General features: G+C 37.4%; 1 protein-coding gene across 15 annotated transcripts in view; it reads left to right on the forward strand.

Moving 5' to 3' along the window:
- FHIT (fragile histidine triad diadenosine triphosphatase) overlaps positions 1-18,474 on the forward strand; it is a 1,448,428-nt gene that overhangs the window by 335,902 nt on the left and 1,094,052 nt on the right. For 4 of the 15 annotated variants that reach the window (XM_049715372.1, XM_049715374.1, XM_049715375.1 and 1 more), the window contains one exon: positions 2,317-2,446. The exons of the other annotated variants lie outside the window; for them this stretch is intronic. The gene's annotated coding sequence lies outside the window, so the exon portion shown is untranslated. The remainder of the gene's footprint in view (positions 1-2,316; positions 2,447-18,474) is intronic. 15 annotated transcript variants of the gene reach the window in all.

Genomic DNA, 18,474 nt, shown 5'->3' on the forward strand with positions numbered 1-18,474 from the left:
ACATCCCTCCTCTTCCATGATCCCTTTTTCTCCACTTCCATGCTCTTCCCTGAGCACTCAGAGTGGCTACTGTGTACACAATTAATTAAATGAATGGTTCACAGCCTTAGGCAGTCGCTTCTGTTATTATCTGGTACTGCTACTTAAATATTTTATTATTACAGCATTTTATTGTTATTAAAATTTTAAGATATACATGCCTTATTTCACCAATTTTATTATAACATGATCCTTGAGGGGAGATATCAGGCCTTAAAATTCCTTATGCTCCCAATGGGGGTGTGTATATAATCGTGTAATCGAAATGAAGTGGATGTTTTTACCAATCACAAGAACCGGGAGAGAAAGGAAATGATAAAGGAACGGACACCCTGTCGTACGTAACTGGTCTGAGAAGATGGTTGCAACAAATTCTTCCATTTCTGTCTGTGCATGTCTCTTCTCCCGTAAGGAGATAAAGTCCTCTTTCCCTCCCCGTGAGTTTTGGTTGACATTTTGACTTTTTTTGGCCAATAGAAAATGGCAGAAATAACACTGTGTCAGTTCTGAGTCCAGCTAGACTTTAGGTTGGCTGGAGATAAACACTCTTTAGAGCCCTGTGCCATCTCTTTAAGAAGTCTGGTTATGCAGCAAGAGAGAGGTCATCGGGATTGAGTTTGTGGAGGATTACGAAGATATGGAGAGAGGCCCAGCCATCCCCCAGCTGTCCCAGTCATATCAGCCGAGGGGCATGGAGGGAAGGGAAGCCAACTTGGATCTTGCAGTCCCAGCTGGACTGCCCCGGTCAACATTATGTGGAGCAGAGAGATGAGTTGTCCCACTAAGGGCTGCCCAAACAGAAGGACAAATAAATGGTTGTTATTCTTATTGTTTTAAGTCACTAGTTTTGGAGTGGTTTATTGTATAGCAGAGATTACAGAAACACATCCAAAATGGGTTAAGTTGTATATTAAATTTTGTGGTCTACAATAGTGCTTTTTGAGCTTTAATGTGCATACAAATCACTTAGGGTTCTTGTTAAAATTCTGATTCTGTAGATTAGGGGTGGGGCCTGAGATTCTGCATTTCTAAGAAGTTCCCTGGTGATGCTGATGTTCTGGTCTGTGGGCCACATTTTGAGTAGAAAAGGTCAAAGCAGGGAAGTCCATTCATCCAAAGATTAACAAGTTGCTTATTACAACCAGGAAGGTTATACTTGCCTTTCTGTTGAGATTGCAGATCCTGCACAGGCTGTATCAGCTGCCCATTAGACATGCCAATGCCAAAAATATAAAGTCAGACAAATGTGCATTTTAACCAAAGTATTAGGCAAGTTCTATTTTCTTAAAGTCTAACTTTCCTGAGAGTGACTTTATTCCCCTAAGCTTCGTGTCTGTTTAACCAAGAAGCATGCTCTGTGACAATTGTTGATAATGGTAATAATGGTAGCAATTACTCTACACTTCACAAGTGCTTTGTTGTGAGCCAGAATCTGTACTAAGTGCTTTATATACATTTCATCATTTAATTCCTATAACATACATGACTGTCACCATTTTGCAGATGAGGAAACTGGGGTTCAGGGAGGTTTAGTTACTAGCCCTAGTCACCCAGTGACTAAGATAGGATTCAGTTCAGTATGATGTGACTCCAAAGTTCAGGTTGATAACTACTCTGCCACACTGCTTCCAACTACAAGCCTAACACAGGCCTCAGGTTAGTGTATTATGGCTCACATTCTTTCTTTTTGGACTTGTTTCTTGGTAGTAGTGGTGGTAGTAGGAGGAGTATAGATATTTTCATTCCATACAGTATAGTTGACTTTGGGAAATCCTAACAGAGATACCCGAAATGTTCTTGCGCATGTGCACGTGTGTGTGTGTCTGTCTGTCTGTCTGTCTGTCTGTCTGTGTATATGTGTGTAAGGCAGGAGCGGAAACACCTTTGAAACCCATTAGTTGGGAAATTTAATTTTTTGTAGCAACATTCACATAATTATTGTCAGCATTTTACAGTGGTATTTAAAGTGCTGATATGAGGAAAGTCTTTACCAGAATAAATATAGATGATTTGTTTAAACTTCAGTAGTCTCTTGTTTTCACTGTGTTGCCTATTGCAGCAAAATAATTTCACCCCCCTCCCTTTGTTTTAGACTTACTGTTTCCCCCTCTATGGCATTTATCAGACAGAAGCTACTACTGTTTTAGGTTTCCATCAGAGTAGCATAAAATACTTCTAAAAACCATAAAAGACTCTGATATGACCTACTTTGAAATTAGACGGCCAGGACATCTCTTTACTCGTCGGTTTGAATGCCTCTTCTCTGCTCTCTTGAAGGTTAAAGGAACTGGCAGTGCTGGAAATGGCAGTGCTCTGTGGCACCAAAGCCAGTGCCCTGCAGGGACCTACTCCATAGTGACTTGGGATTAGATGAAGACACCAGGACACCAGGACCTCTGGCTAGAAGGTTTACTTAACTCTCAAATCTCTTTACTGCTGAGGTGGCTGTTCTGCAACATGATGGTGGTGATGGAGGGGTGTGTGTGAGAGAGAGAGTGTGTGTGTGTGTGTGTGTGTGTGTGTGTGTGTGTGTGTGTGTGTATACAGAGTTCTTTAAAGTGAGATCATTTGGCTGCACACTTTTTGGAGGGGTCAGTACAAATTTTATTGTCTTCTTTAGGTGAAGAGGCAAGGTGTACGGGGGTGGTGACAGGACTTGATTGGGACTTGAATCATTGCTCGGAAGTAACAGTGATTTTCTTCAAAATCACAAAATCCATGTTTCTCTGACTACCTGCTTTTCTTCAAAATGAGCTGGTTACTTCCTGGTACAACAGTAATTTTCTTTGTCATTCTGAATGAATCATTTACAAGACAAATGGTCCATTTCGATTGATTTCCTGATCTTTTGGACATGAAATATTTCATGTTTCTTTTAAGATAAATATCTAATTTTTCCAACAAATGTAGTATTGTAAGTACCTTTTGAGAAATATTTAATAAGCACATTTTATTTCCTTGGAACTACGTGGAAGAACTCTCTGGACCTTTATTAGTTTGCATGTTGCTATTCAGAAAAGTGTGGAATATCCTCCATTAAATTTTACCACTTTCTAAATTATGTTCTTCAAAGAAAAATTCCAAGAAGGCAGAGGCTTGCTTAAATGAAACATTGCTGAATATGCTTTTCTTGCAGATTTCCAAGAGTCTTAGATATCTAATGTAATTTGTTTCGAGGAGACTGTGGGTAACAAAGCACTGCTGGTAGGGGTTTGACACATATAGTATTACGAATGGATTCCTTAGCAATCATGTGGATTGGCCAAGAGAGGAGAATTTAAATGGAACGCTCAGTAGAAAATAAGTACTCTGTGCAATGAAGAAATAAAAATACATTTGGTAAACATAAAAAGGTTACACTTATTATTATCATTATTTTAATTAATTTATTTATTTTTGGCTGTGTTGGGTCTTCGTTGCTGCGCACAGGCTTTCTCTAGTTGAGGTGAGCAGGGGCTACTCTTCGTCGAGGTGCATGGGCTTCTCATTGCGGTGGCTTCTCTTGTTGCGGAGCACGGACTCTAGGCGCGTGGGCTTCAGTAGTTGTGTCGCGTGGGCTGTAGAGCGCAGGCTCAGTAGTTGTGGTGCACGGGCTTAGTAGCTCTGCAGCATGTGGGATCTTCCCGGACCAGGGCATGAACCCGTGTCCCCTGTATTGGCAGGAGGACTCTTAATCACAGCTCCACCAGGGAAGTCCCAAAAGGTTATTATCAAATGAGACTTTTTGTAGTGTCAGCTTAATCTTTCTTTTTTTCATTTATTGCTAATTAATTAAAGGAAAAATATCCTTGAAAAATCTGTAAAGGTTGTCCTATGGTTTGTTTTATTAAAATTGCTTAAATCTGATGTGGGAACTTTCTGTTAGCAACATTCTGAAATTTGGACAAAAGCAAAGTAATAGCTTATAATATATATATTTTGAAAGTTGAAAGTAGTATTGATTCATACTATTTTCCTGAGAGGAAGTTAAGTTTATTGTTTTCGTAAATTCTCCAAATTCTTTTGGTTATGTAGAGGAGGAAAAATAATTTCCCCTCTGCCCTTCTGAATTCTTGGCTGAGACCACCCCAAACCTCCCAGTAATAAAAGATTAACAGGAGAAAAACAAACAGAAATTTATTAACCTGTACACTTCCTGTATACATGGGAGATACCCAGAAAAACTGAGTAACTTCCTGAGATGGTGCGTCTACTACCTTAAATACCATCTTCAGCTAAAGACATAAGAAAGATAAGGAGGGTTGGGGTAGGTAGTTATGGGAGTTTACTAGGAAAAGCGTGGTAAACCAGGGTAAGATTTGTTCTGTAGATTTAATGCCTTCTCCATTGAAAAGATTCTCTTGTGATTTAGTCATCCTTCTCTTCTTGGTACAGAGAGGGAGACACTTACTAATGGAGATTTCCTTTATAAATGTAAATATCTCTTACAAAAGGGCAAGTTCTACTCTATTTTCAGAGCTTCTCCTGTGTCTGCTGTTTCTTACAATAATTGGCTCAAAATAATCCTTATGCTGAAGAGTCATATTTTGGGGTGACATATTCTCCTACCCTTCAGTTGTAAGTGGGTAAAACTGAATTCAGGATATCCCGAGAGAAATGAAAATGGGAATTTTGGCTCACATAATTTCAGTTCCCAGTGGGATGAACCTGACTTTTGTCATGGATGGCTATAGGTGCTTCATTGTATATTCAAAACTGTTTCTTCCAGGGGTGAATCTAGGTTTTGTGTAGCCTGAAGTTTACACAGTTTGAAGAAGCTTCTTTATTAAAAGATCATAAATGACCACATTGCTCTAAAAGGACCTGGAAACTTAAGTTGCAATAGCTTCATGGTTAATTTGCCTCTGCTCCTCCCCATCTCATAGCCCGTTTCTTCTCTACATGCTCTTAATTTTCCTTCAGTCTAAGTCCTTGTGGTGGTGTGAATTTAACTACTATTAAAAAACAAAATTCAACTGAGTGAATTTGAAGATCTAATTGGCTTTATTCAGCGATTCATGAATCAGGCAGCATCCCGTCTAGTAGATAGAAAAGGGCTCCAAAGAGCCTCAGACAAGGAAAGGGCAGAAAGCGGGTGGGATAAGAAAGTCATAAATAAAAGAAAGGATTGTTTCAGGCAAAGTTACCTTCTTGGGGGATGGCAGAGTTCCATCAGATGGATTATCTCACCAGTGCTGGCCAGGAAATTTCAGACTGACTGGTTAAGATTACATTTCTAGGAGAGGCTGAAACTACAATTAGATTAGGTATTAACTCTTGATTTGTTGACATGGGGCTTAGCGCAAGTGACTCCATTCTGGGCCTGTTTTCTTCTTCTTTGTTTTTTTTAGTACTACCCACGTTCTCAGAAGCGCCATTCTCTTACAGCTGATTCATATAAATCCCCCCAGAAGACTCAGATTGGTTAGCTTGAGTCACATTCCTACCTCTGGTGAGGGAGATGAGACACCTCAGTTGAGATCCCAGGAGAAAACAATGAGTTGGGGAGGCGCAGTGCCCTAAGGGAGTCAGATGTTGATCAGTCTAAATAATGGGTGTTGACTTCCATGCTCTTCACCCTCTTTTGTTGACCTGGGGGGTAGAGGTGGGTCCTCTAAATTGGATGTATGAAACACCCATTTAAACTTGAATTTTCAGCTCTCTTCAGGGATTAAGCTGACCTTAGTAAGAGCAGAAACCATACACAGGCAGGCTGGGAGGTCAATTTCTGATTTTCTTTCAAGTAAACCTCACTTAGGTGTTTTTTGCGTGTGAGATACTGGGAAAGGATATCTGGTTGAGAGCCTCTCCCTTGTTGTATCTTCCTTTACCCAGAATTCGTTCTCAGACACAATATGAAAAATACTCCATTGGTCAGTATTGCTTTTTTTCATAGAAGTCCTGTGGAAAATTACAAAGAAAGTGAAAACTTGATTCCTAAACTCCTTATCTGTCTTTCTGCTTCCTTTAGATTTCCTTGTCCTTTGCCGATGTTCACCTTTCTGGAATAAGATAATGAAAAGAAAATGGATGATATGTTTCCAGAGTTGAAAGTATCTATACATCATAGCACCACTTTATGATGCTGCTTTAATTAATGATGATACTATCAGTATATCAGAAATGTCAACACATCTCCTTTCATAATAAACTCCTTCAATACAGCAGTTGCCATTAAGAAGTACCCTCTTTTATGGATGATGTAACTGCTGTAATATTTGGAAGTACGTGCTGAGTATGAGAATATTAGTGTATTAAGCTTCTTCTGAAAAACAGAACCAATAGGAGGTATTTATGTGTGTGTGTGTGTGTGTGTGTGTGTGTGTGTGTGTGTGTGTGTGTTACCGAACTCAGGTCCAGCTGCTCGCTGCTTGAAAATCAATACTCAAGAGGCAAGTGTTGGTAGAAATGGAAAAAGTTGTTTTTAATCAGAAAGCTGGCAATCTGGGGAGAAGGTGGACTTGTGTCCCAAAACCAATTCTGAAGACTCTGCTCAGCCATGAACGTTTTTAAAGAGAAAAGGAGAAAAAATCTCAGTTAATCATTGAGATAGGGGATCAGACTCATTGCCATTTTCCACTACGTGCAGGCTTGTCGACTTCTTGTGATCTTTCTTTAGATGCTATTTTGTTCACACAGTTTGTTCACAAGATTACCGAAGGGGAAGCTAGGGAAGAGATTTAGTTATCTGTTAATTACTTATTCTTCATTTCTATTTCTTTGATGTAAGGAAAGAACCAACAGGTTAGGCAAGGTATTGTGTGATCAAAAGATTTGAAAGTGTGCTTGGGCCAGAGATGAATAGTGCCTGGCTTAAGGTTAGTTACAATATAGCAGTGGTCCCCAACCTTTTTGGCACCAGGGACTGGTTTTGTGCAAGACAGTTTTTCCACGGACCAGAGTGGGGGAGTAGAATGGTTCAGGCAGTAATGGGGAGCGGCAGATGAAGCTTCGTTTGCTCGCCCACTGCTCACCTCCTGCTGTGCGGCCAGCTTCCCAACAGGCCGTGGACCACGGCCCATGGGGTTGGGGAACCCTGCAATACAGCTTTGCTAAAGTGACAAGACAAAAGGGGCCTCCTGCAAAGTGCTCTTTCCTGCCAAAAGCTGTTTACCTGTGTGTGTGTGTGTTTATTTATAAAGGAATAAATAAATATATTTATTATATATAGGAATTGGTTTATATGATTATGGAGGCTGAGAAGTTGCACAATCTGTTATCTATAAGCTGGAGATCCAGGAATGCTGATGGTGTAGTTTTAAGAACCAGAAGGCGGATGGTGCAAGTCACAGTTGATGGCAGAAGACTGTCCCAGCTTAATCAGTCAGGCAGAGAGGATGCATTTCCCTTTTCTCTGTCTTTTTGTTCTATTCAGGCCCTCACTGGATTGGATGATGCCCTCTTATCTAGAAACACCCTCAAAAACACACCTAGAAATAATGTTTAATCTGGGCACCCTGTGTTCCAATCAAGTTGAGATATAAAATTAACAACCACAGTTAACTAAGGTATGGCATCAATAATTAAAATCACATTTAAAAAATAGGAACATGCAGAAATGAGAATATCTTGAGCAGCTAGGCTTTTTGAGGACCGGGTCCCTGCTTATCATTTTTGTGTCTCTCAAAGGTCCACAAAGTACCTTCTATATTCTAGATGTTAAATGAATGAGTAAATGAGTGAGTGAATGGCACTGCTAATACCGCTTCTTTTTGTCTGTTGCCTTGTGTTTTCAGGCTTCAACTCTGGTCATGATTTTTATCTCTCGACTTGTCCCTTTTCTTTTATAAGAGACTTGAATATCTTTTTTTTTTTTTTTAATCCTGATCTTTTCTCTTTTAACCTTTGATTCCTGACATTTCCCTTTCCATTTCTCACTTTCTTTTATAGTACAACCGCTTTTGTCTGTTTCAGTCTCTCTTCTCCGTAGCTTTTTGTGTCAATTTTTTTATTCTTGTAACTTTTCTCTTTTTTAGATACTGTTGGTGAGCTGGTTACTGTATTGAGTTAAAGAAGGCACCCCATTGAGTCATTGTGAGAGAAAGCTGATTAACTGACTAATGATGTAATTTTTACTGTGTTAGGGTCTTTAGCTGCTACAATCTGGGGAAATGGATTGCTTTATAATGGCATTTTTATCATAATCCAAACCTCAAAGCACCTGTACTTCTGTTCCTTTTTCTTTGATTTTTTAAACCTACTAGTTATAAATATTGATTCTTTAACTTTCTCTATATTCTCTGTTTTAAAAATAATGCCCATAACTGAAGATACTATGGTAATAAAAATCAACCCTCCACCCCACCCCAGGATGTTCGTTGGCCTCCAGTTATTGCTGGTCTTATTTTCCAGCACAGGAAAGAGAACTAATCAGAACCAATTGAATCCTCCAGAATTCTGTGTTGGGCATGTAGGAAATATCAGATAGGTATAATCAATAGGCTGATGTGATTAATATATTTGTTCTACTAATCATATTATTTCATATTATACAATAAGTATGTTTCAATAATCTGATTTATTATTTATTTGAAGGGCAGAAAAATATTGTGTCCATGATAATGAACTCTGAATCTAAATTTCTTAGGTTCAAATCCTAACTACTCTGATTACTAGCTTGGGCAAGTTATTTTCTCTCTATAGTATTCAATTTCCTCATCTGTAGAAGTATTACTATCAATCACATAGAATTATGAGGATTAAATGAGTTATTATTGAAATCCCCTTATGAATAGGGCCTGACACATAGCAAGCATTTAGAAAATGCTAATTGTCCTTGTTTTTTTTTTTTACAGTCTATCCCAATTATTTTCCTCCCAATTTTTTACTTTGAAAATATTAAAACTTAAGAAAAATTGAGAGAACAACAGATACCCAAATACCTTTCACAGGAATTCAGTTATTCATTAATATTTTGGCACTGTTGTTCATTTGCTTTCTTTTTCTCATTTATATACTTTTGAAAACTAATTGCAATTCAGCTGTAGACATTGTATTTCCACCTGACATTTAACCTTGTGTCTCCTAAGATCAATGTGTAACCATAATACTATTATCACACCCAAGAAATTTAAACACTATGTTATCAAATAGAGTCAAATGTCCCCATTAATGTCCCTTGTACCTTGTAGTGTCCCTTTTTCCTTATTTCTATTTTCTTTTCTATAAATCCACTCAGATTACACATTTCTTTAGTTGTTGCACTGCTTTGGACTCTTTAATCTAGAATAGTCTCCTGCTTTTATTTATCTTTCGTGAGTTAATATTTTTGAAGTTTCCAAGCCAGTGTCTTGGAATGCCACGCAGTGTGGATTTGTCCAGTTGTTTCCTCATAATTAGATTTAGTTTAAACATTTTTGGCTAAAATACTACCTAGGTGATATTGTATACTTCACATTGCATCATATCAGAGGCACCTAATTTTTTGTATCATTCTTGGTGATGCCATATGATCACTTGACTAAGGTGATATTCTCCAAATACCTCAAATTTTGGAAGGTATGTGTTTTATTGAGATTTGTTTTTTGCTTTGTAATTAGTAAGTAATCTGTGAGGTGATATTTTGAGAGTGGGTGAATATTCTGTTTCCCAAGAACTTTTCATCCATTGGTTTTATTATTCATGGATGAATCTTGCCTGTTGGTGTTCTTCTAATTGTATTAGCCTTATATATTTATTAGCTGATATGCTTTGGTAACAAAAGAGCTCCTCCTCCCCATACCCGTAGTAGGATTGGATTATTATCATCCTAGCTGGAACAATTTACTCATACAGTATGGTACTTCTTTCAGCTAAAATAAAATATGTGTTTTCTTTGCTGCTTTTATCACAGATTTTTTTTTCAAACTTTGTATTAAGTAAAGTCAGCTTACAGAAGATGCACAAATCATATGTGTATAGCTCAAGGAAGTTCCACAAATTAAATATAACTATATAAAGAGATCCTTATTCTTTAGTGATGCTCAGATTGTCCCCAGGTTAGCCAGTAGGATCCCCTCTAATCTAGTTCCTGTGTCCTTTTGACATGTCTCTGTCAGTTTTGAGTATGCCCTTGAAGAAAATAAGATCTTTTAAGCTTACATTGTATTTTCCCTAGTCCTGATCAAGAATAAGTCATTTCTTCAAAGAGTACTGCCTCCCTTTAGTGGGGAATGGAATTTAGGAACAAAGATTTGGCTACTAGGTGGGATCATTGATACTTTGGTGTCATTACTTCTAAGATATATGTATGTATTTATGTGTATATACATGTATATACTATATATGTAATAACCTACATTTCAAATCCAACATCACAAAATTCTTCTTCAGCTACCCTCATTCCTTATTCGTATCTCCTTTATTCCACTGTGAGAGTTCAATGTATTGATTTGCTCTGTCCTATAACATTCAGAAAATAGTGTCAGAAATACTACATCAATACTACTTCCAACAACCAATCTACTAAGTAAAGTTCAAGATTAATTTGTACTTCTTTTTGTACTAATGCTCCACTGTGAATATACATTCAGAGTACCAGACTCAAAACTTATTGGAATTCATTTTTTGTCTTCTGTGTTTATTTTTATCAATATAGCATACCTTCTACTTCTTTTCCTGTTTGCATGCAAGTTTAGGTTTTATTTTTTCCATCTTTTTCTATTTGAATATGTAAAACTTTACATGGTTCAAAAGCCAAACTTAGATAAAAAGTTGTCCAAGGAAGTCCTATTTCATGCCTACCCTTTCAACCCAGGTCTTACCTACCCTCCATAGTAAATGTTTTCATTAGTTTCCAGTTTATCCTTCAGGTGTTTATTACAAAACTAGCAAATACATACATATATACAAATGCTTACTTTCTGTCCTTCCTTATGCAGAAGGTAGTGACTATACATATTCTTTTTCACTTTGCTTTTTTTTAACCTGGCAAATTTTCCATATCATTTTATAAAAATCCTCCTTATTCTTTATTACAGCTGACTAGTATTCCTTCTTGTGATATACCGGGGTGGTTCCTGTGGATGGCTTAGATTGTTAAGTATTTTGTTATTAGAAATAAGACCACAGTGAATAACTTTGTGTCTGTTGTTTCTCCTTTATCGTTGAAGGTATATGTTTAGAGCGAATTGCTGTAACTGACATTGCTGTTAAGTAAACATACAGATAAATAGGTAGATGGATATATGAGTAAACAGATACATAGTTTTATTAGCCAATACCACATATCCCTTCATACAGGTTATACCCTTTTGCGTTCTCACTAGCAATGCAAAAGAGGGACTGTTTCTCCACACCCTTGACAACAGAGTATATTGTCAAGCTTTTGAACTTTTGCTAATCTGGTAAGTGAGAAACAGTATCCTGGTGCAGTTGTTTTTAAATAAATGTCTTATTTTAGAATAGGTTTATATTTATAGAAAAGTTGTAAAGATAATACAAATTGTATGAGTTCTCATGTACTCCACACCCAGTGTTTCCTATTGTTAACCTCTTATATCAGTGTAGTACAATTGTTGTAATTCTAACTGTAGCTTTAATTTGCTTTTCTCTTATTATAAGTAAAGGTAAGCATATTTTCATGTGTTTAAAGGCCATTTCTATATCCTTTTCTGTGACCTTCTTGTTCCTTTATTTTGCTCATACAAAGAACTGGGGTTTTGAATACCTTTTTTCCTTTAACTTTTAACAAGTGATTGGTGCTTAATCTATTATATATATTGTATATGCTTTTTTCTAGCATGCATTTGTTTTTTGACTTTGCTTATGGGTTTTTTTTTCCTGTGCAAAAGAGTTTTAAAATTTTCATATAGTCAAAATTTTCAATCTTTTCCTAATTTTTTTTTAACATTTGGATTTGAATCATAGTTAGAAAGGCTTTCCCCACATCGAAGTTGTAAAGAAATTAATGTTTTCTTCTAATACTTGTTTTATTATTGATGTTAGTAGTTGCCCTTGATTTTAAGACTAATCATGTTGAATCTCAAGGGCTGCCACAACTCATAGGATTAATGCTAACACAAGCTGATGGCTGGGGAGGAAAAGGGGACGATGGAGACTCCAGACTCCTTATCTTTCCTAGTCTCCTAGGCAGGGGTGTTTGGGATTTTGGATCCGTAGTCCAGGGCTCAGCAAATAGAAGTCGTCATAGAGTAACTAAACGAATGAATGAGTAAAAGAAGTTCTAGACAGGAATGATGCGTGGTTTAAAAATTAGGCTCTCTCTCTGGAGAATCTGATGCGCACCAAAGCTACAAAACTAGCGATGGAAGAGCAAACAAGAGACACTCAATTCTGGTTTATAGGCCAACTTGCCAAGGATAAGAAACTACAGGTTCCTTATCCTGAGGGGAAGTCTCAGCCTTTAAAGAGGGCTGGATATAACTTATTCATTCTTGTCTCCTTTGTGCAATCTCCTTTCTTGATCGTGGTTACTTTGGAAACAGTTATATTTGGAGTATTTATACTCTGGAGGAAGTAGGATAGACAAACATGATTTACTCATCGTAAGTCGAATTCTTGGAGCCATCTTCGTGCCAGATGTACAATCATTTTTTTCCCTGTGAATTTTTGCTATGTGTTTATGACACCAAATAGCTGAATTAAATGTGTAAAATTGGTTTAGTAATCCAGATGTCTAGAAAATAGTGCAACTTTGTTACCTTGTGATAATATTATATGACTAGACTTTGTGTCTTAATGAGTTAGATACATTATGCACACTTATGTGTAAAGCAATAGAATTGCTAAATTAATTATATGATGATTTTTTTTTTATAACTGAATTGTGCTCTACAGAGTGTTTGCTTCATGCCTTTTATCTCACTTAGATGTGTTCAATGGCTTTGGTGGCCCAAATCTGGGTTTTTATTTTGCTTCTCCCAATTACTTTTTTAACTTAAAAAGTGGTTTTTGTTCTCTAAGTCTCATCTAAAAATAGGCTTTTAAAATTTGTTCTATATCTTCATTTTAATGTTGGTTATGCTGACTTAAAAAAGAAATGCACAACGTGAGAGTCGTGAGTTAAGTTTTATCTGGGGCAAAGTGAGGACTATAGCCTGGGAGACAGCATTTCAGATAGCTCTGAGAAACTGCTCCAAAGAGGTAGGGGGGAAGGTCAGAATATGTGATTTTGGTGAAAGGGGAGTACATGCAATCAAGCACATGTTTTTTGCAGAAGGTTTCTGCTAGTCTCATGAAGGTTACTGCTAGTCACGAGCAGATGTCACCATGAAGCAATTTAGTGCTTTTCTAGATATGAGGAGAGACAAGAATTGGACTCATAAAATCGGCCCATAAAATATCTAACTATCTGAAGACCTGTTCTGCCAGTTTTTCCCAGAGCACAGAATGCCTCATTTCTGCTGTCCACCCTGAACTCCTTTCAGAGGGTGTTGAAAGTCAGCAGCTGCAGCAGCATATGATTTAATCCTTGTAGAGGTGGATGGCAAGTGCCAATTTATAGCTGACAGTTATATGACTGTATGTGTTCATCGAAATTCATAGAAATGTACACTAAAAGGGGAAAATTTTACTATTTTTAAATTATACCTGCATACGCCTGGTTAAAAAAGCAAACAAAACGATGTTTGCTATTATTGAAAAGAGGGAATACTGACCACGTACTGAAAAAACCTCAAAACAAAACAAAACAAAGCAAAATGGTGCTCAGTGACACATATTGTTGAGATGCCCATGAACTCCCTTGAATCTACAGTGGTTGCTTATAATTCCCAGTACATTTTCTCTGAAATTAAAAAAATGTACCTAGCTACAAGTGAGTGGGAATCACATTGTTGTAGGGATATTTCAAAGATATCAAGATTAGCAAAGAATAATGCTTTAGTTGTTATTATTGATAGTAACATGTTACTTGAGCACCTAATGTATTATTTTGCAGTAACATGATTGAGAACCTCTTGCCTCAATGACTAAATTCTTTACCCTTTACTGAAATGGAGCAGGACCCTGTGGGGCCCTCTGAGGTACAAATCTTTTCCGTGTCCCCTCTTTCTTGTTTATAGGAAATAGTCTTCATTTAGCCTCCTTGACCCTCCCTGAGTTCCAAAGGGCAGATTCAGACAGTTGCTAATCAGAAAAGGCAGAACACAGAAACAAAGGAGGAGCAGTCAAGAAACTATAGTGCAGCCATGGGGCAGGGTCCTGGTTCCTCCTCAAGGAACCATAACAATATATCTTTGAGTTCTTCTCTTGGAACTAAGGCCACTGCCCAGGTGGAAGGTGGTAACTTCAGGCTGATCACAAGATTCCTGGAGCACCACACTGTTACCTCACCACCAACCAATCAGAAGAAAGTCTGCACACAGTGAAAAATAATGAAGACTCTGACCACCTCCTCAAATGATTAACTGTGATTAACTTCCCCTTTCTCCCTTTAAAAACTTTAACGGTTGAGCAGAATCTTTGGAGTTGGTTTTCAGACATGAGCCCACCTTCTCTCCAGGTTGCTGGCCTCCTGAATATAGCAATCTTTCTTTTCCAATCAACATTTGTCTCTCGAGTATTGGCTTTCAAGCTGCGAGCAGCCGACCCTGAGCTGTGTAACATTACCATCCATGTATATTTGATATATTATGACTTAGAGTTATTTAAAAAAAAAATTAAGCACAAATGAGCCCATAGTTACATATTATTCTGCAGGATGCTTCTCTCACTTAACATGTCTTGTGCTCCTGTCCACATTTAGAGTCATTTTTTTATTTATGTTGCATATCTGAAATGGCTATAGCTATAACTTTGACTTGGATGGAACAACCATTGCACAATTTAAGAGTGTCAAAATACTCAGTGATCAAGAAAAAAGATATTTTAGGTCAATATTATTTTCAAAATCAAATAAATGCCAAAAAAATCTATGATGAACAAAATATAAAAATTTTAAATAAAGACCAGTGCTGTGCTGAGCCATATTGGAGCCCAAGGCAAAAGAAAAATGAAGTTAATTAAATGAATGAAACTAAGTAAATTAATTTAAAATCATTTAAGATCATTACTACTAATGAGAAAATGTCAAAGATGACAATTCTCCCCATTGAAAACAAGATAAAGAAATAAATGTTGAAAATGTTATATACTTTGTACCCATTAAAGCTACAAAATTGACATTGTAATAAATTCTGGCTTCAGTGTCCTCCAAAAAAATTAACAAAATACATGAAAACCTATAAATAGGAGTGCATATGCAGGCTTAAATGTGATTCAGCATGGCATTAATCTTTATTTAAAATTTTGATATTTTGATCACCATTACTTTTTTCACATCAATTTTGATTTTTAAAAATATTGCATTGAAGTTTCATCTTGGTCTATGGCCATACCACCCTGAATGTGCCCAATCTCATCTGAAGTATAATCTTGATTACTGAGGGGTTTTTTTTTTTGTTTTTTTTTTTTAGCGCTCCTTAAGTTTTGTACTTGAGGTGATTGTCTCACTTGCCTCACTCTAATCCTGGCCCTGAATCCCATTACTCTGCTTCTTGACCAAATTGGAGATGAACTTCAAGTAGAAGAATAAATGAGAGCTGTACAAGGCATGGTAGAAAGTGCTTTCTGACAGGGTATGGGGTATTTATCCCAGGTCAGGTATCTTGAAGTTGCCCCCAACTTTTCCTTCAGATTGCCATTTAGGTTTCCTGGACTTGACTAAATTGTCAACTAGACAAAGCAGCTGCTCTGTGTGGGGGGGGGAGGGGTGGTAAAGGGGAGCAGAATGGGTAACCCCAAAATATGCCTCTTTGACATAAGGATTATTTTAAGCTGATTATATTTAAGAAACTGCAACACAGGAGAAGCTCTGAAAACAGTAGAAGTTAGGGAATTCTATCATTTGTAGATCTACATTTTTGTAGGGAAAAACTACATTGTAAGGGAAATCTACATTTTATAAGGGAAATCTACCTTTTTAAAGGAAATTTACATTAGAATGGAAGATACCTATTGCCAGAGAACTTTTTCACCAGAGAGACTTACCTGCCTGGCAAGATGACCTTTGTTTTCAAAACATCTCCTCCTCTCACCTTCCTGTGAATTGCCTTCCTGTTTTTGAAGCATCAGACCCCTATCCCTTTCCTTAGCTCAGGATGGTGCATTGGCTTCAATCCTCTGGCTGCCTTTTGAGTCTCATCTTTGTGGACTCCTGTACCTATGTATGTAATTAAATATGTTTTTCTCCTTTAAATCTCATTTTATAGGGGTCTCAGCCAAGAACTCAGAAGGGTAGAGAGAAAATTATTTTTCCTCCACTACAGGGCAGATGAGTGGGGGATGATCCTTTGAGGCCTCCAGTGACCTTTGTCTAGTGTGGTATGTGGTATTTCCAAAGATTTCCATTTTCTGCCTTTGATTTGCTTTGTGGAGCTTCTTAGCTACTCCTGATGTTCCTCTTTTCTCAGCCTCTACCATCCACTTTCTTTGATTATCATCCCATTTCCACCCCCATGTGCCTCAGGTGGAATTTTAAGAATCCTGAAATTATGGTCAGGTTTTAATGTTTGACAGAGATGTATCCTTGAGAGAAAGAGGTCTAGTTATTACCAGCTGGGTTTTGGTTCTTGGTGATGAAGCCACTCTTGCTTAGACGTTGAGCAGTTGTGGAAATGTTCCCTTCTTTTGAAGGATCTCTGGCAAGCTGTTGGATGTGACAAGGGCTCTGTGAACCCTGGCCTTTGGCTCCAGTTTTAAGTTTTCCTTTATTCACTGGGCAGCCTTTACCATTATGAATCTTGCCTTTTTGCAAGACCAGTGAATTCTGCAAAGGTTTATTAATCTTGATTTAATGTATTCATATGAAGAAATGTAACAGTGAGGGAATAAAGCTTATGTAGGCATTGCAGGGGTCCCTTTGGGGGTCCACTCTATATTACTCATAGCAATGAAAAATAGAAATGGCAAGTTATATTAGCTAAGTTCAAGATACAAAAGGCAATATTAATTTCACAGGAAGTGTAAAAGGATATGTAAATGTGATCAACTCCCAGGAAAACATTGCAGTATACCACTTCAGGCTTTGAAATTATGCAGTTTAATAAACACTTGTTAAGAAGCATCACATACCAAACATTGAATTTTAAAGCAGGTGTTTCTGATCACATACTGTTTTTATGGAACAGCGTTATTTTCCTAAGTTTTTCGAACCCTAAACATAAAGATTGGGGTGTGCAAAGTAGTAGATTTATCAGTAGCAGTCACATGTTCTTGGGAAAGCACAGATGGTTGTGAAAAGAAAAATTCCATGTTGTTGCTTTTTAATTAAAAGTGTAATTTGGAAGTGTGGGCCATTAGACTAGAACCTGAAGTAAAAACTTCTAAGGCAAATGTGTTTAGCCAGTAACTGATGAGGGAGAATTATCATGGAGTTTTAATTAGTTCAGGTCTAATGGGAGAAGCTTTCATGTAAGTTTCTTCTCACAACTTCCTTGGGTCTATGCTTCTTGGCTAGAAACCTTCCTATTTATTTATAATCAGAACCAAGCTTGAGCTCCTACTAAATGGAAAGGGCTGTTAGGAAGTTGCACCGGATTTTAAAGTCTTAAAGACCAAGCTGTATAGGCAGAATAAAAAAAAAAATCTTCATCTTTGAATGAAGTGGTTTCTCAGATGGTTCAATAGATTGTTCAGAGATCAATAGATTGTTCAGAGACTCGGAGGAGTTTTACAATGTTTTAGACACGCATCAGTAATATTTTGTTCTGAATTTGCTCGTCTTGTACTTTCGTGGAGCTTTTCATTGCTGTTCAGTCTTGTGTTAAGAAATTGAGATAAAAAAGCATTAGGGAGAATGCTTACACTAAGTGGGTGAGGTGTGAGTGAAGGAAACAGTTATTTTCAAATACTGCTGGTGGCAAGTCAGCTGTGTATATAAAAAAATCTTGTATACTGTTTGATCCAACAATTCTGTGTCTATATATTTATCTTAAAGAAATATCTTGACAAATTCACAAAGGCATGTGTCTTTAAGTAATTTTGTTGTAGAGCTGTTCATGATATTAAGAAGAAAAACCAAACATCCTAAGTGCAAAATACATGGTTAAATATTTTCTGTCTTTTGTTGGGGAGGAAGAAATTTTCCTCTACCCTTCTAGGTCCTTCCAGCTGTTCTAAGAATTAAATCGAAGTGAGAAAGATTAAGAGGAGAAAGTCAAAGAAAAGTTTAATAACATGTTTACATGGGAGAGACCCAGGAAAATTGAGTAATCCATTAGGATGACTGAAACCCTCACCTTAAGCAGCATCTTCAGCTGAAGACAAAAGAGGATGTTGAGGGTAGTGGTTTGGGACTTCAAAGGGAAGGAAGGCCATTGACATGGATTTGGAAAAGCAAAAGGTTGGTAAGTAAATGTTTGCTGGGCCAGGCAGTGACAGTGGGACACAGAGTGGACTGATCTCTAGACCCTACCCCCACCATACTTAGCCTACGTTCTTTGCGGATATCTCTGGAGATAGCTCTATTCTGGGAAT

Source organism: Orcinus orca, chromosome 10 (assembly GCF_937001465.1).
Source record: "Orcinus orca chromosome 10, mOrcOrc1.1, whole genome shotgun sequence".
In the NCBI taxonomy this organism is placed as follows: Eukaryota; Metazoa; Chordata; class Mammalia; order Artiodactyla; family Delphinidae; genus Orcinus; species Orcinus orca.